Source organism: Macaca fascicularis, chromosome 11 (assembly GCF_037993035.2).
Source record: "Macaca fascicularis isolate 582-1 chromosome 11, T2T-MFA8v1.1".
NCBI lineage: Eukaryota > Metazoa > Chordata > Mammalia > Primates > Cercopithecidae > Macaca > Macaca fascicularis.
In genome coordinates this window covers 85,818,428-85,843,111 of record NC_088385.1, presented here as the reverse complement: position 1 = coordinate 85,843,111, position 24,684 = coordinate 85,818,428, and the positions used below count along the sequence as shown (strand labels likewise).

The window sequence follows — 24,684 nt, the reverse complement described above, 5'->3', positions numbered from 1 at the left end:
ATAGAGATTCAGGTAACTCAACACAGGCATTGACCATTCCTGTCTTAAGACACTTCTTTGAATGTTGCCAAAACTCATCCTTTGCTCTTGTTTCTTGAAAATGGAATGAAATGAGGGGTGCTTGATACTGAAAAATTCCTCTAAACACCTTTCTTCAATAAAAGATGAACCATTCTTTTTTCCCAGTCTTATTCACCTATCTCTCCAGTAGAATTTCTAGAGTTAAAAGGGATTTTAGAAACTTACATGATGACCTTCTGTACTTCAAACTAACTAGTAATGGAGATTCAGACTTTTATTTCACTGAAAATTACAGTTGATGAAGAATTACAGGCAATTTTTCCAGGATGCCTTTCTAACATCTTGCTTCTTAAACCATAGATTAGCCTAGTAGTGAGATATATATTGCAGGTCTTCAATTTGAATGTATTAGTTTTTCTTCACTTTGAATGGATAATTTTTATCATGAGCAAATAGTTCTATTTTTTTTTCCATCTCTAAAAATTGTTTTTAAGGTTAAGTGGAAGTGATAGGTGCTCTACTTAGGACTGCTAAGACATCCTTAAAATCAAAAGAATAGAGGAACAAGACAGATACCTCCTTTTTTTGCACCTTCTTCTCTGGGTTATCCACACTCCTAGCCCTCCATCCCTAGGCATGGATGCCACCTGTTCCCTTCAAGTATCCAAATTTAAGAAACAGAAAATAAAGGAGAAATGGTAAAATACAAAATACTAAAATTCAAATATAACAAAATATTCTTTGTGTCATAATGTCTGGGCTAAAAGTAACAAAAATTACATAGTGTTGACTACATAGTAGGTATTCAATAAATAAATTCATAAATTAAATGAACAGCTGTGCACACAAAGGCAGCAAATTGGTAAATTTGGTTCACTTGATGCTGAATTTTTTGAAAGAAACGAAGGGTAGAATTCCTTAGAAAGTGGAGCTCAATAAAACCTTGAGTAAGGAGTTAATCCACTCAGAAAAAGCTGTTGGTGGAAGGCTGTCCCTTCACTCCATTAGTTGGCACCCACTGAGTCCCTTAGCTGTCCCTTCACTCCATTAGTTGGCACCCACTGAGTCTCTTAGCTATCCCTTCACTCCATTAATTGGCACCCACTGAGTTAGCATGCATGCTCACTATCTCTCCTTACCATTTCCTCTACACAGCTGCTTTCTAAATGGATGTGTAACAGCATAGTTATCTATTCATTTTAAAAGAATTAAGGCCAGTCATGGTGGCTCACGCCTGTAATCTCAGAACTTTGGGAGGTCCAGGCAGTGGATCACCTGAGGTCAGGAGTTTTTGACCAGCCTGGCCAACATGGAGAAACTCCATCTCTACTAAAAGTACAAAATTAGCTGGGCGTGGTGGCTCATGCCTGTAATCCCAGCTACTCAGGAGGCTGAGGCAGGAGAATCATTTGAACCCAGGAGGTGGAGGTTGCAGTGAGCCAGGATCACACCACTGCACTCTAGCCTGGGCAACATGAGCAAAACTCTGTCTCAAAAGGAAAAGAAAAATTGAATACACCTGTTCTTCTGGATTATAAACATACCATTTATGAGCAAATTTTCTATTTAATAGCTAGTTCAATGCTGTTGGCCACTCATACTTGAGATCCTTTTGCCTTTCATTCTCTAAATCTACCCAGCATCTCTCCCCTCCATCTCCCTCTCCCCTGCTCAGAGGAATACTGCTCATGCTATCATCCCACTTTCTCTGTGTTTTAGAAAAGTATCCTACCCTCTTTTAATTTCTCATTTATTTATAAGCAAATTTATTTTCCTTTAGCATTGATATTCAAAGTAAATATATAATTTAATATTTTTGGTTTAATGGGTTTAATTTTGAGGATCATATAGTATTGTTTTCAATGATTCTTCCCTTCAGTTCCTAGTTTTATAACTTTTGTAATTTTACTAAAATGTTGTGGATTTCATAAAATTGAATCTGGGTATGAAACATCATTTATAGCATTCTTTATATTTGAAAATAAGTTTTGAGTCCCAAATATTTAACTTCTAAATGAAACATTTGAAACACAACCCAATTAAAGTAGTGCCTGTCCATAATCTAAAAACAATCTTTAAAACTAGATGAAAACAAAAGAATTTTTGATATATAAAATGATTCTTATGAACGCAGAAACAATTTAAACTATTCCGGTCTTTTCAGGACATATTTAGTTTACAAAGTAAGTTAACCTAGAAACTTAAGATTTTGACCATTTTCACTTTTTAGCCCTTGTCTCCATGGAGTTGGCTGTGTAGGAGGCAAAAATTAATTTTATGGGTCAAACATTCTCTGTAGTCTTTCTACTAGAACTAATGTAGATTTTTGCTGTCTTTCAGTGCCTGAGGTAATCATGACATTCTGTCTTTTCATGGTTCAGAAGACAGTTCTTTGTCCCCTAACTCTCGTTTGAGTGTATACTTACTTTAGAGTTTGGTATATTAAATTGGCAAACATGTCGTACTTGTCGTACTGAGAAAATATTCTTAAATATACTTAATACTAAATACTTAATACTAAATACTTAAATAATGAATATTTCCATATAATCTAATTCATTTATGAAAAAATGGAAAAATCTCAGCCCAAAGAATTCAATTTAGTCATATTAATAAAGCATCTTCTGAAAGTAAGACATTCAAGTAATTCATTTAAATGGAAACCATAACAAAAAGATGGGTTGAAATTCTTTAAAAAGTGGTGTTTATTATATACTTTAATATGTAAAGTATATAACAACAAAAAGATATGTTGAAATTCTTTAAAAAGTGGTGTTTATTATATACTTAAATATATACAAAATATTGAATATAGACTTGTTATTTACAAAGCTTTGTAAAACTAAAGATTCAAATATGAAAATATGAATGAATTATACAAATTATAAATGTAATACCTTTTACCATTATAAATATTATTCATTATTTGGCAACTTGGAAAATGCTTTTAAATAACAGACATCCATATACTTAATTAACACTAAATATTAAAATTTTTAATTTAAAATATTTAAGACTGATATTAAAGGCAAAATAAACAACCTAGAATGCTTTGTGCAGCAAGTAATGAAAACATGTAGAAAAATTTAAAATCCAAATTTAACTTGATTTTGGTGTTTTTATTTTTATTATCAGTTATACATCTAGTTTTACAATGCTTTTCTATCAGTTGTTTCCTTGCCCTCATTTTGTAGAGCAGTGGTTATTACACGTTGGAGTACATTATAATCACCTAATGTGTATATTTTAAATGCTGGTCCTAGGGCCTACTCTCAAAGATTCTGACTTAAGTCTGGCATGGGACCCAGAACATATATTTTTGTAGGTTGGTTTTAGACCACATTTTGAGATGTTTCTCAAAATAGTTGTAGGACAGAAGATGAAAATGTTCCTAAAAGACATTAATGTAGAGGAGAACAAAATGGAAATATTTTCAGATCTGTATGGTAAGAATCATACTGCAAGGGTATTAGGCACCTGCCCTTCATTGTAAAATGATTAAAATATCCAATGTAAATTAGTACTGTGGCAATTATTTCCTAGAAAACTAAAGTACTATAAATACTGGGTATATGCATTTCCAGAACCACTTTGTTTAAGAAGAAATCCATGTAAAGAAATAGTGATAACTTGAAAAAAATGTTTCCACAGTAACAACTGTGATCCTACTCTGTGCTATCTTACTGTAAGAGATAGGAGAAAGTTCTAGTACTGAAATAATTTATTCCTAAAAGGTGAAGAACATTATGATTCAGTATAGTATAAGCCTATAGATACATCTATTTAATAAGTAGGTTAGTTTAATAGGAATATATAGTCGGTATGTTTCTATGTATTTTTGTATTGGTGATCCACTGTAGCAAACTTCCTCAGGAAAAAGAAGAAGTCTAAGATATAAGTAGTAAAATAGAGTCTTAGAGCTTCACACTGTAGCATTATTTCTCCTGTATACAGTGGAAGTAATGTGAAAGGTTATTCTGTAGAAATCCAAACTTCAGTAGCATGGGACTCCAAATAAAGATCATGAGATAATCTAATCACCTCACATTTACTTCATAGAATTGTGTGTATGTCTAATAAAAGCGTGTTAGAAATGACTTAGACCAAAGGAGTAATTTCATTGGTTAATGAAGAGTCTAAGAATGATAATTGAATTTGACGGAATTCATTAGTGAAGACATTCAGACAGATACTTTACAACCCCAATTATATACTCTAACATATGTAATAGTCACAGTGTGATATATGTACTTCACTGTTGAATTAGCCATATAGGAAAGAATGAGAGACAGCATGGTACAAAGAAACATCAGTCTGAGACAAATTCTGCTCTCCCCTCTTGCCCCTCACCCAAGACTCGTGCTAAAATATCATCTCTGCAGCAGGTCGCAAAAGCACAGAGGCAGATGCCATGGCATATTCTTTTAGAATGCAAGGCTGCTCAAGATCATCTACAGATAATGAACCATGACAGCTTTGGATTTGATAGAGTAAAAAATGACAGTGGGAGAAAGCAAACATGTTATCCAAGGAGCCAGTGTGCCACCAGCGAAACTAGCATTTCAAAAACATTAATAATAGTAATAATTTCAGAAGATGTGACAAAAACTAATTTCCCCTTAATATCACAAAAACTTTTAAAGAGATACAGTTCTTCAATCTTCGACACAAGTACTACCCCCCTGCCCCACCGCCACATATAAAAAGATACGGATGGATAACGGAGGTTGATCATCAAAAAAATGTGTCAGAAATTTGTTTTTTCCAAATACCTTAATCAGACGGTTTCAGTGCAATTTCCAGGAATGAGGGAGTAGACAAATGAGCAGTCTTCCAATCTGAGTCCAGGCGTTTGTTCAAGCTCTTGCTAGTTCTTGCTAGCTCTTGCTAGTTGTCCTGTTTTCCCTTGAGAGAGAGAGAATAATAGAAAGAATCTGTGAAAATGCTAGCCTGCAACTCTGCACATTGACTGGGTATAGACTAGACTTCTGCTTATGCAGCCCATTCATTACTCACGTCCTGCTCTAGCTTCCTCAATTCCTGGTTGTGCTGGGTGCTCCAGGCTAAGAACCAATAGTTATGAATCATACTGACATTTAAAAAAAAACTAGAAGAATAAACATTTCAAAAGAGCAACTTTTTCATATTATTCTGACATCTCCTGCTCAATGGCATTGGTCTATAGAGGAGAAATAGCCTGTGCTGCCACAGAAGGCACCCAGTGGAATTACCAACAGCAGGGAATTATCTAAGCAATTCACACTTTGTTTTGCTAACAAGACTCCATGTTAGGATACTGGAGTGCTATCCTTTTCTGGCAATGTTCCCCTACCTTTTCAGAATTATTGAAAAGCTAACTGAGTCTATTTTGATTTGTGAATCTCTTTGTGAGCAACAGCAGCTGCAGCAGTGCTAATAAAAAGGAAAGACATTGCTATTTACCTAGGAAGAACTTTGAAATACTGCACATACAAAAGCATTTGAGTGGTAGGGAAGCTCAATCAAATACTTTAATATTCCCTTCCTTCCTCAATTTCTTTGCCCTTTTGGGCTCCCTTCCTCTCTCCTTTCTTTTACATTTTTTTCTCTTCTTTTTTCCCCATTCTTCCTTTTTAAAAATTTTTTTTGTTCTCTTTAATGCACTCCCTATTGCATTTATCTACATTTTTTATATAAAACTGCAAAAAAATTTGCCCCATATTTCTACTGTCTTATATTTGATGGTTGAAAGTAATAATTTTAGAATATGGAATCTCAAAAACACTGAGTTATAAAGTAGCATAATTCTTTCACAGATATAAAAACATAGGTAGACAGAATTCACATTATCAGCTGAATCCTGTAGACCAATTAAGAATTGAGGCTTTGCATAGTAGAACATATATTAAAATCATATTGTATACCACTAGTTTATAAAATATGTCATTTGTCAATTGAAATAAATAAATTTTAAAAAAATTTAGGTTTTGTCGGTTCCAGTGACTCCAATACAAATCACATCATTCTGCTGTCTTTACAGTTCAGTTTTCAACTCTCCAGAGGAAGCTGACATGGCAACACTCTGTTATGTGAAGATTTGAATTTTCCTACTACAAGATAAATGAATACATAATCCCCTACAGCTTTTATTATATTCTGAATAGAATTTTATATTTCCTCTGCAGTTATTAAACCATTCTCTTTGCCAACCAGTGGATTGGAATCATTCTGGCATAAATCCATATAGAAAAACAAGGGAATTTACAGGGTTTGGGAAAACTTAAGTCCTTAGTTTAAAGGAACAGATTCTTCACAAGAGAGTTTTATTCCCTGAGTGGCTTCTGAGCAACATTTTGCCCGGCTGATACAGACAAGAAATAGTTGACTCCAGCTCAGGCTGCTTTTAATACTTCTTTACTACCTGTGATTTGTTTAATGAATATTAATCATCTATTTAAAACTTTTTTTTTTTCTTTTTGGCCAGGTCGTGGGGATAAAAAAGAGAAAAGACAAGTTCCTGCCTCTAAAAAAGTTGAGGTGACACATATGGAAATAAAATATTTTTATAAATTGGTAAGTGTCATGGTGTAAATTTGGGATATGCTAGTCAGTGAGGAAAGATCCTTCCCATCCTCAAAAATAATTCTAATTTCTCACTCTAAAAACACAGAAAACATCACCAACACTGTGTGTTTGCCTTCTATGTGTATGTCCTTTAGAATACCGAGCATGAGGTGATTAAACAATAATGCCCTGAGCTATTGCTATCTGGGATTATTTAATGGTTTTACCCATTTGAGATTTTTCATAATTAAATTTTTTTAAACAATGATTCCAAGCATAAAGTGGCTTCCCCTCAACTCTCTGAAAGTGTTTGAAACCTTTCTCCCATGGCTACAAGTTCTTATTCCTCAGAGGGAATGGCCACCAGAATCAGATTCCACGTTAGAGAAAATGCATGAGTTAGTAATACATACCCATTCTAGAAGCCAAATAGCAAAGATTAAAAACCATCTGTCATTGGGACTATGAGCTTACAAGCAAGCACAGCAGCCTTCCAACAGAGTCTGGGGCAAGAGCCCCATAGATTTAAAAAACACAGATTAAATAACACAGATTCAACTAGAATCATTTTCTCAGTCCCATGGTTTAAAGGATATTACCAGCTCCCACAAGAACCCACTTTGCCAAGTGTTGCATAAAAGTACACGTTGTAAATTGAAGACACTTTTGATGAAATTTATTCTTTAATTCTCTCAGGAACAATTTTCTAAATGCCTACTCTATGCCAGGCAGGGTGCAAAGCAGTGAAAGTACACTGGCCAAGGAGAGAAACAACTGCCTCCTCTCACCTCATCCCACAGAACTTGCAATCTGAGGAGGGGTATTTGATAAATACACAGAGTATAACATAAGTGTTTACATAATTTAAATAGTAATAAGTTCCCAAAGGACAGGTAAAGACTCTTGAAGGGTGAAAACAGGGGAACCTCATGGAGACTTGGCTTCCATGCAGAAATCACACTTAGGTATTAAAAAGTGAGCAGGAGTTAGTTGGGTTTGAGGGGGGGGTGGGGTGGGATGAGGGAGGTGGGGACTGAGCCCAACATGGGAACGATATGTGTGAGAAGACCTAAGGCAGGAAGGAACTTTATATGTTTGACAGATTTAAAAAAATAAAAAGTTACTATGGCTTGAATATAGTGAGTTTAGAGAAACACGGAGGATGACGAAGCTGGAGGCGGGCATGGGTCAGTTTGTGCTGAGGGGTCTATGTGAGGGGGGTCATGAGAAGCCTCTGGAGGATCTAATTTCTTTAGTCACTCTTTGAAGAATGGATTGAGGTGGAGGCAGGAATGAAGAGGGGTAAGAGATAAGATTTATCATGATTAAAAAAAAATTCTTGTACCTATTCTCAGGAGTAACTATTATATTGGTTTAAAAAATAATTTTTGGAAGACCTGATATTTAGTAGATTGATCTGTTTTCTTAATTTATAAGTAACGCTATATTTTTCTTCATAGTACTGATCATTATCTAACATAGCTATGCACCAAATAATAAAATTTCAGTTAATGATGATGGTCTCATAAGCTTATCATACCATATTTTTACTGTACTATGTTTCAATACACCAACACCATTATGTTACAATTGTCTACAGTATTCAGTGCAGTAACATGTTGTACTGGTTTGGAGCTTAGGAGCAATAGGCTATACCATCTAACTGACATGTGTAGTTAGCCTATATCATCTAGGTTTGTGTAAATACACTCTATGATGTTCACCCAATGACAAAATGCCTAATGATGCATTTCTCAGAACAAGTCCCTGTCATTAAGTAAGACATGACTGCACATGCTTTTTCTCTCTACTATAGTTGCTTTGAAAATCTACAAGAATTAATTTTTTTTCAGTTTGGTTTTTGCTGCATGTCTAGGATGTAGAACATCACTTGGCATAGAACAGTAGTAGCTCAGTAAATACATCTTGAATGAGTAAACAAATGTATTGTTTTGAAAATTGTCTCCAAGATATTAGGAATTATTTAGTGCTAATGTTCTTGTAAAGTTACTTTTATACAAGGTCAACTTGCGTAGTAAGTTGGAGCATATGAGATAAATAAAATATGTTCCTGGTTATTGGTCATTGAAAACATTCTTTAGGTTGATTCCATACATTGGCTATGAATACTGCAAATGTAGGGGAATGGAGATACTCCTTCGACATATCGTTTTCATTTTCTTTGGATATATACCCAGTAATGGGATTGCTGGATCATAAGGTAGTTTTATTTCTAATTTTTTGAGAAGCCTCCATAGAATGGTAGTTATCAGGGCCTGGGGTGGTTGGAGGTTGGGCTGGGGAGATGTTGGCCAAAGGACACAAAATTTCAGTTACAAGGAATAAGTACAGGAGATCTACTGTACAACATGGTGACTGTAGTTAGTAATATGAGGTAGTCATAAAAATACTAAGAGAGGATGTAAAGTGTTCTTACCACAAAAATGGTAATTACATGAGGTAATGCATATGTTAATTAGCTAGTGTTAGTCATTTCACAATGTACACAGACTTCAAACATCATGTTGTGTATGTAAATACATACAATTTTTCCTGTGAATTAAAAAATAAAGTTAAAAGAAACAGTCATTAGAATTGTTGTAGCTTATTAAAAAGGTGTAAATAAAACCTGATTGGGCAAAGCAAATTGATGAAAAATAGAAGGTAAAGAGGCTAATGGGAAAGCAAAATACATTTATCCTAACTAACATATTTCTCTGAGACCTTAAGTTCGATTATCGTAGAGTAAGATTCAATTATTTTAAGCACATTCTCTTGATGTTAACATCAAATTCTGAATCCTTTAGTTATTACCAATTTAGAGATAAATGCAGATAGTGGACTATCTGGCACCCTTTATTTCTTAGGGAGACTAGTGGGAATATAACTTAAGCCAAATGTATGTATTTTACACTTACCAATATTATATTGTTATGGCATAGAAATAAGTTCATAAAAATTCAAAAGTGAAAGAAAAAAATCGAATGAGTTAGGAATATTAATAGATTTTTCACAGTGAAGTGTTTCTTAATTTATCAATTATTTTCTCCTAATGAACATATGTGCCATAAATTTCACTGGATTAGATATAAATTGGTTTAATATACCAACTTAAATAATTTAGAGAAATGTGCCTCATATATATATGTTTCTGCTAAGAAAAGCTGCCAAGTTATTTGCTTATTGCAACCTTAATTTTAACTTACGTGTTCATTTTTTCCCATACTGTAATTTTTAAAAGTCTAATCTGAATATTATTTTAATATGGAAAATTAACTTTATCGTAGTCAATGTAGGTTAAAAGATTCAGTGAACCTTGGCAAAGAAAATATAAATGATTAGTTTATGATGCATTACCTTAGGTTTTTGACCTTATGTATAAGCAAATCACAGATGGTATACCAGTTAATTACCTGAGACATGAATATTTAAGGAATAATTACACTGAAATGTTCTTTGTGGCAAGATATCTTACATGATATTTACATAAGAAGAATCTCGGTTTAAAAGGGCAAAGGCAGCAAATGGGGGAGAAAATATAAGAGCGAGGCTTTCACCTACACCATTCAAGTGTTTGTTCTTAGTTTAAGAAATAATTTACAATTAAATAATTACAAATTGGGCCGGGCGCGGTGGCTCAAGCCTGTAATCCCAGCACTTTGGGAGGCCGAGGCGGGCGGATCACAAGGTCAGGAGATCGAGACCACAGTGAAACCCCGTCTCTACTAAAAATACAAAAAATTAGCCGGGCGCGGTGGCGGGCGCCTGTAGTCCCAGCTACTCAGGAGGCTGAGGCAGGAGAATGGCGTGAACCCGGGAGGCGGAGCTTGCAGTGAGCCGAGATCGCGCCACTGCACTCCAGCCTGGGCGACAGCATGAGACTCCGTCTCAAAAAAAAAAAAATAATAATAATTACAAATTGTATTAAAAACAGAATGTAAAACAGACATTAAGATTATGTATTTCTTCATTTAATTACCCATTAATAGGAACTTTAATTCCTAGAAGTCTGCAAATCTCCTGAAATATTTTTTAAATTTATATATGTTTACGCATTTTCACCAGACTCTTAAAAGGGGTCAATGATTCCCTTCCTTGAAAACAGTGTTCAGAAGTTGAATTTACTTGCCCAAAGTCTCACAGCTTATTAGCAGCATAGGTGAAGTATTATTCATATCTATTGATTCTCAGTCTAGTCAGTGAAAAGTGCCCTTTTCATTATACATTGCCTCTGCTATAATATATAGTCCAAGTCAAGCCATCGTAAGACTTTATTTGCCTCCTGAATCATAAAGTTAAAATAGCACAAAATACTTAGAAAAATGTTTCAGCTTCATTATTAAAAGTAAAATTTGTTTGTTTTTTTTATCAAAAATGTTGGGAAAAACTGTTTACCATATTATTCAATGTGAAATGAAAGACACAAGAAACTTTATATAATTTTTCTTTGTGAATTGTTCAGAAAAGTGAATTTGAAAAGCTTAGCTCTCTTGTCTGATTTAATCCATGGAAAAATGCATCTACTCTCATTTTTTTTTTATTATTTCTAAAATCTCAACACAGACTATGCTGTGAATTTTAACAACCTGTTTTTGTTCAACTGAATTGCCTTCACTTTCTCTAGTCCTTAGTGAGAAAAGATGAATGTATTTCTTTTATCTTTTGTAAATTTATTTTTCAAATTTGATTTCAAAATTGTTCAAAAGAAGTTTGGACACCTTTATAAGATAAATTTGGTTAAGAAATGAATCTAGTCTAGAGATTTGCTAAAAGTAGTCATCATGACAGAAAATTTTTAACACACATGATCTATTGAACAGTGAAGAATGTATATTGGTTACTAGATGATGAATAGCAGCAATAATAGAAACAGGTGACCACTGTGGGAATTTAGGCAAACTCTGGTCTGAAGTGCAGGAAAAATCTTTGGGAGAATAAATTTGGGAAAAGCAAAAAAGCACGAAAAATCTCTCTCCCTCACTATAGACATACGTGTACACACACACACACACACACACTCACACTTTAGGAAACTAAAGTCAGAGTAACTGTCAGTCACAAGCCTCCATTTAACAATAATTCTTGGATTATTGAACAAGCCAAGAAATTAAATAATTGAACAAGCCAAGAAATTAAAAGTTTACTCTGCACAGGATTCAGTTGCTCCAAGCACAGCAGACTTTCTGACATGTGTGACTGGAGAGGGGAGCTAAAAAGAGCAATACTTTGCAGGCAAGTTTTAGAAATCTAGAAAAAGGAGACTTTAGAACCAGAAGAACATTGACATGTTCTTAGAATATTTTTAGTTTCTTGTTTCAAAAGGTGTCTTTTAATAAGTTTTTCTATGAAGCATAATTAATAATATTTATGCTATTTAATATATTTAAACTTTTAAATAGTTTGAAACATTTATATTATTATATATAATTATTATCATTTTACTACAAAGTCCATTTAAGAAACAATGAATGGAATCTTATATGAAAATAATCTTTTGAGTGATGTTTACAGTAAATGAGTAGATTAATCTTTTAAAAATTGTCAATTTCAAAAAAAAAAATTAATTGATTTATTAAAAGTCAGTAGTTCTTGGTTGTCATTGGCTTCTTTTTTCAGACAGTTTTGAGTTCAAATCTAGGCTCTAGCACCTCCTAGTTATAATTCTTTTTCTTTCTTTCTTTTTTTTTTTTTTTTTTGAGACATAGTCTCACTCTGTTGCCCAGGCTGGATGGAGTGCAGTGGCGTGATCTCAACTCACTACAACCTCCACCTCCTAGGTTCAAGCAATTCTCCTGCCTCAGCCTCCCGAGTAGCTGGGATCATAAGTGTGCATCACCACACCCTGCTAACCCTTTTTGTATTTTTTTTTCCTTTAGTAGAGATGGAGTTTCACCATGTTGGCCAGGCTGATCTCGAGCTCTTGACCTCAGGTGATCCGCCCACCTAGCTATAATTCTTTATTTAATCATCTAGAAAACGAACTAAAACAACGGGTATAATAGTAAATCTCCAACATTGCTGTTATGAGGATTGGGTAATTAATCCAATTAAAATGTGTAGCACATAATAAGTCATATTGGGTTTATTTTTTGGTTGAGAATCTTGGGTAATTAAGTTACTCAATGATGTCTTTCATCTGCAAGCCTCAGATTTATAGTGTATTTGCTAAAGGCTAGTGGTAGTGGATTATTTATCACATCTTTGCTATCCTCTGAAGAAGATAATAGGAATATCACGATTATGTACTTTTCTCAAGGTCACACTTACAGGAAGTTGAGCTGAGATTTGAACCCTGGCTATCACGCTTCAAGCCCTTACTCTTAAATACGTTTCTGTCATTTTTTTTCTGTGTATTGTTGCAAGACAAGTGCACCTAGTTAAATTGACTCATGTTTATAATACTACTGAGTTAGTCCAGGATGTAAAATGAAACTAATATACTGATAACCTTTTACAATTTAGGCAACTGTCTTTACCCATTCTATTCAAACTTAAGATGCCTAAAACTAAAACCAATTCCCATAACCTTGTTTTCTTTCTTTCTCATTTGGTCCTGTGTTCATTAATTCACTTTAAGTAGGCTTTATTGGAGGTTTGCAATGGGCCAGGCCCACAAAAACAAATGACAATATCTTTAGTCATTAATGCCACATGAGGTCATCTTTGACTTTTTCCTCTCTTTCTGTAATCAGGCACTAGTCGATCAATTCTTTCTTCTATGTCTCTAGCAGCAACTCACCTTTTTTCTCAATTTCCATCATTAATACATTGAGTGGACTGACTGAGATCTTTATCACATTATACTTAGATACTGTAACAAACTCCTGAATATCTTGGAATATCTTCTACTTCCCCTTCATCCTAAACACCAGTTTCAGATTAATTTTCCTAATATACTTGAGTACATAACCATTCCCATTATTAGGAAAGAAAGTACTAGTAGAAAGAGCAATAGACATTGAATCCTGGGCCATTACTTGGAATTTTTCTCCCTGAAGACAATCTTGATAGTCTGCCAAGGCATTTTCTATAATGTACCCAGTGAAAATGCAATACTCAAAATGCAAGACTGATAAAGCATGTCACCTCCCCATTTAAAATCTTCAGTGGCTCACCTTTGCTCTCATGATAGCTTATGTTTATAATGACCTTTATTTCCTGGGTCCTGCTGACTTCTCCTACTTCATCTCACCACACTCCGCTCATTATATCACAGTCAAATCAAGTTTCTGGAATAAGTCATGTTACTCCTTCCAATGCAAGCTATTCCTTCCAATCCAAGCTACTCCTTTGGATCCCAACTTGACTTATTCCTCTCCTGATCCCCTGCTATGGTCCATAAAGGCTCTGCTGGCCTTATTTACCATTCTCTGTCCTCCTCAAACTGCTCTTGCCACATTGGTCATTCCTGAAGCCCAACCAAGATGTGTTTTTATCCAGGGCTTTGCATTTGATCTTCCCTCCACATCCTCTGGATGTTAACCTGGCTTATTCTTTTATTTATGCCAGTCTTTTTTCCAAATGACACCTTTGTAGAGAAGTCTTTCATTGTCATTGTACCTTTATCTTAGTCAGTCATTCCTCAGTATATCCATTGGGGATTGGTTCCAGGACCCCCTGTAGATACTAAAATATTTGGCTATTCAAATCCCTGATATAAAATGCTGTAGTATTTGAATATAACATATCTTCCAGTATACTTTATCTCTAGATTACTTATAATACCTAATACAATATAAATGCCATATACAAAGTTGTTAGACTCTATTGTTCAGGAAATAGAACATGAAAAAGTCTCTACATGTTCAATTTCTAAAAAATATATTTTTGATCTATGATTGGTTGAATCCAAGGATGTTGCACCTGTGGATACAGAAGGATGACTGCATATATATTTTCTTTTTTTTTTTTTTTTTGAGAGGGAGTCTCGCTCTGTCGCCCAGGCTGGAGTGCAGTGGCGCGATCTCGGCTCACTGCAAGCTCCGCCTCCCAGGTTCACGCCATTCTCCTGCCTCAGCCTCCCGAGTAGCTGGGACTACAGGCGCCCACAACCGCGCCCGGCTAATTTTTTGTATTTTTAGTAGAGACGGGGTTTCACCGTGGTCTCGATCTCCTGACCTTGTGATCCGCCTGCCTCGGCCCCCCAAAGTGCTGGGATTACAGGCGTGAGCCACCGCGCCCGGCCTATATTTTCTTTATAACACTTATCATGACATGTTTATAGAATTTGTTTACTTGTTCATTTGTTTATTTTCTCTCTTTCATACAATGCATGAGGGCGGGCACTTTGTCTTATTCACACACATGATACCAGCATGTTGGACAGTATATGGCGCGTATGAGTAACATATATATATTTGTTGAGTGAATGGATTTTTCATGCCTGAGCATAGATATTATGTCTGCTAAAATATTACTGAACCCTACTTTGGCATGGTCCCTCTAAAGTCTGGGTTAATTAGGCTTGATTGCTGAAGTACACTCTGCACTATGCCTGCCCCAGATTGGGACGTGCTCAATAATCATTTGTTGAACTAATGGATACAGTGGAGATCCTTTTAGGTTCTGTTTTATTCTCAAGATTCAGAGTAAATTAAGAGATGTATGAGTTACTCTTTTTAAATGTGTTTTAAATTTACAGGGAACACTTGAAATTCACAGATGAACTTTCAATGAAATAGTGTAGAATATACATCCTCTCAAATGCATTTCGTCTTGTTCCCTTGGGCGTTGCTCATAAAATATTTTGTCTACATATTTCAGAGATTCCAAAGTTTCCTTTTGGGGGTGATGGGAGCTAAAGAGGTGTATGAATCTTTATAAGAATGTGATGATGCTTCCAATAAAAGTACATGTACATTCAGTATATTGCTTATGCTTGCAGATCAAAAACAACCTAATAGACTCCTAATCCTTGATTTTGGGTTAAGAATCCTTTGCTACATTTTTCTCAATTGCTGTTCCCTACTAGTTCACAAGTATGTTCAATTTTCTCCATACTGAGTCAAAATACTAATTCCACACTGCATCCTATTTAACCATATACACATCTTTTTACTATTTACAATTAAATTTTCATAGTAAATTTTTATGCATTTACTTCCATATATAGATATGTAATCTTTAGTTATCCAGGTTCCCCATTTCATCCTACTAAAGTCATCATAAAAGTCCTGGTTGTCAAATCCCATACCTCATTCTCAATTCTGAACTTCTCTACATTGTTAATATTGTTGAGCTTCTCTTCACTCTTTGTTTCAAAATTTGTGTTCCGTGTCAATGCACACACATTTTGATTTTTCTAGTTTTGTGTTCTACTTCAGTGTATTTTTCTGCTTACTCTTCCTTTATCATATCTGTGTTTAATTTCCCCCAAGTTTTTATCCTCAGCACTTTCCTATTTCTATAATCTTCTGTGTACTCCAATTACTGCTGTGCTGTATATCTTTGCAGACTCAAATTTCCCACTGATGGCTACCTGCTCATAGATGGCTTGCTGGTATATTAAACCCACAAACCTCAAATGAAATGTCATATGCTTCTCTCACAGCTTTCTAATTTTGTGTTTCCTAGTCCAGTATCTGATAAGAAAACTTGAATTCATCTTTGACTCTTCCTAATTTCCACTCTCACATCTGATTGTCACATACTATTGATTCTTCCAGTGAAATGTCCCTGGTATTCCTTTTCCTTCTATTCTGTCAGTCCACTGACAAATTCAGGCCATTATCATGTTATTGCCTATATGTGCTTTAGCTTCGTAACTGATGTCTTGCCTTTAATATCCTGCCACTTCAATCCAAGCTCCACATTGCTCTGCCCTCTAGCCTTGCTCTCTCAATACTAGCAGAGCACTTTATATTGCTATTAAAGGACTTACTTTATCCTTTCACATACTACAGTTGATTGTATATATGTCAGCTTTTGCCGTCAGATTATTAATTCCTCAGGGGCACAAATGATATCTTAGTCTTTTTCATCTCCTCCATATTGTTACCTTGCCAGTTATGTACTTAATAAATATTTGTTAAATTGAGTATAAGATGTGTGGGTAAAAACAATTCAGAAAATATGTCATCATTGTGGTAGGCTGACTGAGATGCGATCCTCTACTCTGACATAAGGAAATAAAATTATGCTGTTGCCTTCAACAGTTTAAGCTCAAATATTATCTAATATTTTATAGATCTCTGGTATTTAGTTTTTGAAAAACAGATTGTTAAAAACTGTAACACATTGGAAAAATTAAAGAGAGTTTAGAAGCATATATTGACTTTACATGTAACTCAGAAATCGACAATGATTTCTCTTGAACTTGCCTATTTTTGGCAAGAAAATGCTTTTATGAATATTAACGTTTTGGTATGCTTTATATGTATCTGTAGGATACAGAAGGAATAAGTACTTTCTCCAACATCATATCAAAAGGATGTAGTGTGAAATTAACACACATTCCTGAGTTTTTGAATAATGCTCCTGGGTTCAAGTTGAGGCACTGTAAGTAAATAGGTGACATCTCATCAATGTTTTTATTCTGACTTATCTGATATAAGTGATATAGCAGAAATGTTTGACATACATCTTTTGAAATGCTAAAAATGTGAAGAAGGAAACTACTCTCTGTAGTTTGCCAGGCAAAATGGCTCGGCAAGTTGGTGTAGTAGATTTAAGTAAGTCATTAGAATTAAATGGACTTGTAATTGAATTGTGACTTTAATATACACTGGCCTAGAGAAAATTGTTCAATTTCTTGGGTTTTCACTTCTTTAAAATGATGATAAGGGTACCAATCTTAGAGTTAAGAGGATAAAATGGGATGATATATGACAAATAAATGATTCAGGTATGTAAATGTGTAATGTTCAGCAAATGTTGGTCCCTTCCCACTACCCTGTCAAAAAAACAGAAAATAGAGTTAAAAAAATGTGAATTATGAATTGTCGTTTATATTTGTGTATTCAATTTTTTTTCTTTTCTTTTCTTTTTTTTTTTTTTTTTTTGAGACAGTGTCTCACTCTATCATCCAAGCTGGAATACAGTGGCGTGGTCTTGGCTCACTACAACCTCTGCCACCCGGGTTCAAGCGATTCTCCTGCCTCAGCCTCCTGAGTAGCTGAGATTACACGCACCTGCCACCGTGCACAGCTAATTTTTGTATTTTTAGTAGAGACGGGGTTTCACCATCTTGCTCAGGCTGGTCTTGAACTCCTGACCTCATGATCCGCCCACCTCAGCCTCCCAAAGTGCTGGGATTACAGGTGTGAGCCACTGCACCAGGCCTATTCAAGAATATTTTTGATGATTTACTAGGTTCCAGGCAACATGAGATATCTGATGGGAGAGTATCACATGATGGTGATGGGGCCTGGAGACCGATCTTGGCTCAAGTGTCAGCTCTGGGACTTATTAACTATGTGATTGTTGACAAGTGGCTGAGCCCCATTAAACCACCGTTTCTCACCTGTGAAAACCCTCAAAAAGTTGCTTCCTTCGAACACCAGTTAAAGTAATATTTGATTTACTAGGTTATAACTGCGAAGATTGTAAATATTAGTACTCGATGTAGATTTGAGGGGAACACATGTATTTGATTTGGACTAAATATCATATATTTGAAATGCCCATAGGAAAACCAAGCACAAATATCCAGTAGGAAGCTGGGAACAGAGGATTAAAGACTAAATGCTCCAGGAGAGCAGAGGTTTTGCATCACTTGCTTAATATTATTCTTCTGTGCTCACAGCAGCTGCCCAATCTCTATATATATAATGACAACTAGCATCTTCATAAACTGGAAAGGAAAAATGACATCTCTTAAAGGCCTAAAACATCCCACAATATTTAATTCATATTATTTAAGAAACAGATCAGACAACAAATATAGATTTTCAGTATGGTGAGGAACTTACAAATAGAGGAAGATTAAAATGAATATAAAATTTTGAATGATTTACATTTACAAATTTTACAAAGCTTAGAAATAAGGTTAGGAATAATTTCTCATTGTCAGATTGGGTCTATTTTTATGTAGTGTGCATATAATATATCACTTTCCTCAGTGGCATATCAGAATATATTTGCATTACTAATAGTTAATAATAAAATATTATTATTTACATCAGTGTTTTACAGTTTTATGGACTTCTAAACTCTTCACATTTATTTGACCACAACAACCTTGTTATATATAAAAGTAAAGTTCAGAGGTTGTATCTTTCTTTCTTTTTGCTCTTCTAAGAGGAGAAGAAAAGTTATCAGCATTTGGGGCTTAAATGTTTTTTCTTTCAAAAGAATTATTTTTGTCTCAGTTACTCACGCTAAACAACCAAGGCTGCTGTGAGAGGAGACTGAGACAGTTGCAGGGGATTAAGGTCATAACACGTACAGGAATTCTTTTACTTTATTTTTTAACTTTATTATCTTTGTATGACTATAGTTTTATAACATCTTTAGAGCACAAATAGTAAAATAGTTTATGCCATAAGCAGCATATTCACTATTTCAATTGTGACTATTCACTGTAGTTTTGACATATGCAGTCATTCCATTTTTCAGTGAGTTAAGTTTTGGGCCTTATCTCAAATCTTCCAGAATTCTAAAGACAGTATGTGTTATCCTCCCCTGCTTAATGCATTAACCCTAAATTTTAAAAGAAAATAGTAGCACATAAAGGACTTTTTTTCTCTGTTACCCTGCTAAGAATCTTTTAAAAATTCAGATACATGATTATGAAATACAAGAAAGGGAAGCTTTAAGTTGGGTTTTGACATAATTCTAATATAAAACTAACTCAAATAGACAGAAAACTACTAATGAAAACTTTTCAAATTACCCTTTATTCCAGAGTCTCTGAGAAAATACACATTCAATTAATTATTCATTCATCTTTTTTTCATTCATCCTACATATATTTATGGGACTTACTCTGTGCCAGCCTTTGTGTTGAGATCTAAATTATGATTAAAAATTAGTTGGCTGGGGCCTGGATGGGAGAGTGTTCTAGGAGGATGATTCAGAATGCACAAAGGTTCCTCTGAAATGAGTGAGCATGTGCTGGGGACAGCTGAAGCACAGAAAGCAAAGTGAGAGTGGACCAGTAGCCCACTGTATGCATACACGACATTTAAAAAATGTATTCATCTGTCGATGGACATTTAGGTTATTTCCACATCTTGGCTATTGTGAATACTGCTGCTATGACTATGGGAGTGTTAATGTCTCTTTGGCATCCTGATTTAATTCTTTTGACTAAATCCCAGAAGTGATATTACTGAATCATATGATAGTACTACTCTTAATTTTTTGAGGAGCCTCCTCTTGCTTTTTTAGCAGCTGCACCCTTTTTCCATTTTCACCAAGAGCATAGAAGGGTTTCAATTTCTCCACAACCTTGCCAGCATCTGTTTGCTGTTTCGTTTTGTTTTGTTTTGCTTTTGTTTTGTTAGTGGCTGTCCTAACAGGTGTGAGGTGATATCGCGTGGTTTTGATTTGCATTTTCCTGACGATTTGTGATGTTGAGCATCTTTTCATATATTTGCTGGCTATATACATGTCTTCTTTAAAGAAATGTCTGATCAGGTATTTAGGTCATTTTTAAATTGTGTTGTCAGTGTGTTTCTTTGTTATTGATTTGTAGGAGTTCCTACCTTGAAAATTTACCCATCATTATCTATGGTTTGCAAACATTTTCTCCCATTCTGTAGGTAGCCTTTTCGCACCATTGTTTCCTTTACTGTGCAGAAGCTTTGTAGCTAAATGTAGTCACATTTGCTATTTTTGCTTTTGTTGCCTGTAATTTTATTTTCATACTCGTGAAATCATTGCAAAGACCAATGTCATGCTGTTTTTCCCTATGTTTATTTTAGGAATACAGATAAATGGATAAGAAAATGTCATATATATATATGTGATTAAATATTATTCAGCCTTCAAGGAGAAGGAATTCCTATAATATACAACAACATGAATGACACTTGAGGATATTACACTAAGTGAAACAAGACAGTCACAGAAGGTCAAATACTTCATGGTTCTCATTTATGAGACAGGTAAAATAGTCAAACTCATAGAATAAAAAATGGAATGGTGGTTGCCCGAGACTATGGGCAAGGGAAACTGGGGAGTTGTTCAACTGGTATGAAGTTTCAGTTTATGAAGATGAATTAATTCTAGAGATACTGTGTTAACTGTTCTTACCACAATAAAATGAAAAAGGAAGTCATTAAAAATTGTTAAGCCAGGTTGGCAGTTCTACTTCAGTTCTACTGAATTTTTGAAACATCATTTTGACTGTGGCATGGTGAGTAGATTTCAGGGAAACAAAGATGGACAAGTTAAGCTACACAATTTTTTCTTTCCAATTCTGATTAATCAAATTCCTTGTTCCTATGAGCCACATTATTAAAATGTAATTTAAATGACAGCTTGGGTTTAGGATATCCTATAGAGATTAGGAATGAGAATACACAAAGGCCAACCTCTCTCTCTCTCTCCACCACACAAGATGCAAATGCATACACCTCACATACATGTACTCATTCAATTGGTCCAATCTCTTTACAGATTTACCCACTTGGTTGATGTAATTAGATCATAAACATTGAGATAGTTTTCTGGTACTGATGTCCAATATTTATTGATCATTAGGCTATTCAGGATAAGTTTGCACAAGAGAAAAGCAAAGGTACGTGACCTATGAAGTGATGATATTATTAATTATAAGACTCAAAAAAAGAATGCTATTGAGTGATCGCTGTGTACCAAGCAGTGGTCAAAATACTTTACCTCGTATTAAGTTATTTAGTGTTGGTAACAATCATATTAGATAGTTCCTATATATGTTTGCTCCATTATATACCCAACCTCATTGAGATAATTCCCTAAGTTAGCTGAGTGACCCAAACTTCTGTGTAGACTCTCTGTGTCAGCACAGTCCAAAACACTGAAGTAAGCAAACCTAAACTAACTCAAACCAAGCCAAAGTAAAACAACAACAACAACAAAAACAAGAGAAGAAACCTATAAAACAACAAACAACATAATCCAATACATTCGTCTCGATACAGTTTAGTTACATAGAATTATGTGACATTAAAAAAATTGTAAGAATATTATAATATTACCCTTTATCTTTGTTTGGTTCTTAGTAACTTATGAGTCAAAAAGGTGTCACTATGAAGTTGCTAAAGTATAATACCAGCTACTTAGTAAAAGATCACGTCCATTTGCCAAAATATGACATATCAAGCAGAAAAGAAAAAGATACCATGTTCAACAATTATTCCAGTTCAATTATACAGCTTACATCTTCTAGAAGGATGGTCATTTTCTCTTTACTAAGAGCCCTTCTGCCTAAATAGTTTCAAGTTGCCATTAGTAATGCCTAAGAATTGCTCATTATTAAGCAATGTATCCTATGACTACCTTCTCATGTTTATATGCCATACTGCTTGAGACACAGAGAAATACCAACCTACTATAGGAGACATAGTTACAAAGATAAAATCTTCTACAAAGACAAAGAGGTATGACCAATTTTCATGAAGACAGGAAAGCAGTCAATTGGTTCAATATGAACTTGGTCACAGAAATCTGGCATCACTAGAATTTAAGAGGGTAAGAACTATTTAAAGTGTGAAGTGTGCTGGGAGCAGTGGCTCGTGCCTATAGTCCCAGTAGTTTAGGAGACTGAGGTGAGAGGATCACGTTGGGCCAGGAGTTCAAGACCAGCTTGGGCAACACAATAAGATCATGTCTCTACAAAATACAAATTCAAAAAATTAGCCAGGGAGTAGGTGGGGCATACCTGTAGTCCCAGCTACTCTGGAGGCTGAGGTAGGAAGTGATCCCAAGAGTTGGAGGCTGCAGTGAACTCTGATCACACTACTGCACTCCAGGCTGCATGATAAAGTGAGAACTTTCTTCTAAAAAACAAATTTTCTTAAAAAAAAAAAAAAGCTTGAAGTAGTAAACTTAAGAAAACAGCAACCAAAAAAATACTCAATCTTCAATACAATGGGCATTTTGAGTACAGAAATAAACTACTTCAGAAAGGTAGAATGAATATATATGTGTTTTTGAAGAAAACTTTAGAAAATTAATGGATGACAGAGCCATATTGGGCTATATAAAACAATTCTGATAGCTTTATATTGCTTTCCACCTCTACCGTATGTTTCAGAATGCCAACATGTGAACACAGACCACTGGGCTAATAGATATTCTTGCAATTCGAGTATAAACTAATATTTTAGTTCTACAGGAAAAAAAATATCGTAGGTCCTTCTTTAAAACTTCTAGCTAGGTTAAGTTTTTTCACTTGAAAACTTTCAAAAGTGTTCCATATTCCAGGTGACATCTCCCAGAAGTCATCTCTAACCCTACTGATTTAAGTGAGAATCCTTCCCGGGTACCTGCAGATCCTGCAACCCCCTTCATAACATGACAGTGATGGTGCTGCTCTGTACTTGGTCCTCTTCAAGAGCCTGGGATGTCCCAGAGCAGGGGGCATACAAAAACATTTGTCTGTGACACTTAGCTCCAACTCTTGGGAAACTTAGGGAGAAAGTCTGAGTCAGAAAAGTGTTTCTATTTTCCAAATTTTAAACGTATTTACTTATTCACTCAAGAAATGAGTACTGAATGTGCAAGTCACCATATTGCCAGATTGCTGTATGTATTTAAATTGTGGCAGAAAAATGTGACCAAAAAATTCCTGAAATCCAAGTCATTACTTGAAGTGCTTATTTAGAGGAAATCTGAAAAGGCTAATGGTTAGAAAGAAGTCTACCTAAAAGAGTGGGTTCAAACGGGGTTAAAACAAAAACCAGCAAAACTCCCAGAAAAACATATGAGTGGTAAAGTGGCCATTTTAATTAAATTTCTTCACTAATGTATTGACTATCAGACTTAAAATTTTAAAAAAATTAAAAAAATATAAATTTTGAAACTTTGAATGTATGTGACATTTTAAGACAGTTCTGGAATGCAGGTTTTCCTAACTTTGGCTTTGTATCAATTTTAAGATCACCAGTAGTGTTTGTTTGTTTACTGACACCTGTAGTTCAAACTCTTTATATCCACAATTCTCCAGAAACCAAATTGCTTCATATGGCCTTTCTGATCACAGCATAACACTCAAATGCACTTACAGCTCCAAAGACATAAAAACATTTACCCTGTTATCTCACTTTTCCACCGAGTTCCTCCCTGGCTTACATAGCTGGCATTGCAACTGCGTTTTTATTAATTTCAGACAGGGAAGAACTCAGCAGCCTTCTCTGACAGGCACACATTCTTAAGAAGCCCTGACAGCTGTTGTTTGTAATAAGGGCTAGAACCTCTATGTTTGATTTATTCTTCCTTTTTAGGCGTCTCTTGCTAGAATTGTCCAACAGAATAATGGATATCTCTGGTGAAGTTCACCCTCATTTACATTTTATGGTAGCAGTGCCAATTAATAAACAATGTTTTTGTGATATCAGATGTGTACAAAAGAATTAAAGAACAAATTTGAAGCAAAATCAAATCAGTATTTTTATGTAAAGTAGCTTTTAAATTACAAATTTTAAAATAAGATAATCTCAGTAACTCTAAACAAACATCTTAAGCTATTATATTTGCAGTTACCTATAATTTTATTCTAAATGTATTTAGAAACATATATATTTAGTTAAAAAAATTTCTTCTAGCTGATTCAACACTTTGGAACATCTCCCAAGTTTCTCTCAATACAGCATGCATACATATATTATCTATATACATGCTTTTTTTTTTTAAGGTTTGAGTCTTTTATTTCATAACAACAACTGTGAAGTAAGCAGGTAGCTAAATTTGCACATTCCAGCTTAGGTAGCTTCTCAAATTCCCAGAAGTTATCTAGGCATTCAAGTTAAATTCAGCTGAATGCAAATGGGCTTCCCTTATGCTGTATTTTTATAGCTTTTTATCAGTTTGTATACATTGACAGCTTTCTATCAGTTTGCAGAAAAGTAACTAGATGAATTGACTTAATAATTTGCTGAAAATGAAAGAATGAAGTTTGAGTTAGCATATTATGAGAATATTTACGTATGAAATCATTTCACATGTCATAAAAACATTAGACTCATAAGCCCTCTA

General features: G+C 34.7%; 1 protein-coding gene across 6 annotated transcripts in view; it reads right to left on the bottom strand.

Moving 5' to 3' along the window:
* The window catches only part of SYT1 (synaptotagmin 1), a 599,708-nt gene that overhangs the window by 474,523 nt on the left and 100,501 nt on the right, over positions 1-24,684 (bottom strand). For all 6 annotated transcript variants that reach the window (XM_045366611.2, XM_074007469.1, XM_015430622.3 and 3 more), the window contains exon 2: positions 4,794-4,926. The gene's annotated coding sequence lies outside the window, so the exon portion shown is untranslated. The remainder of the gene's footprint in view (positions 1-4,793; positions 4,927-24,684) is intronic.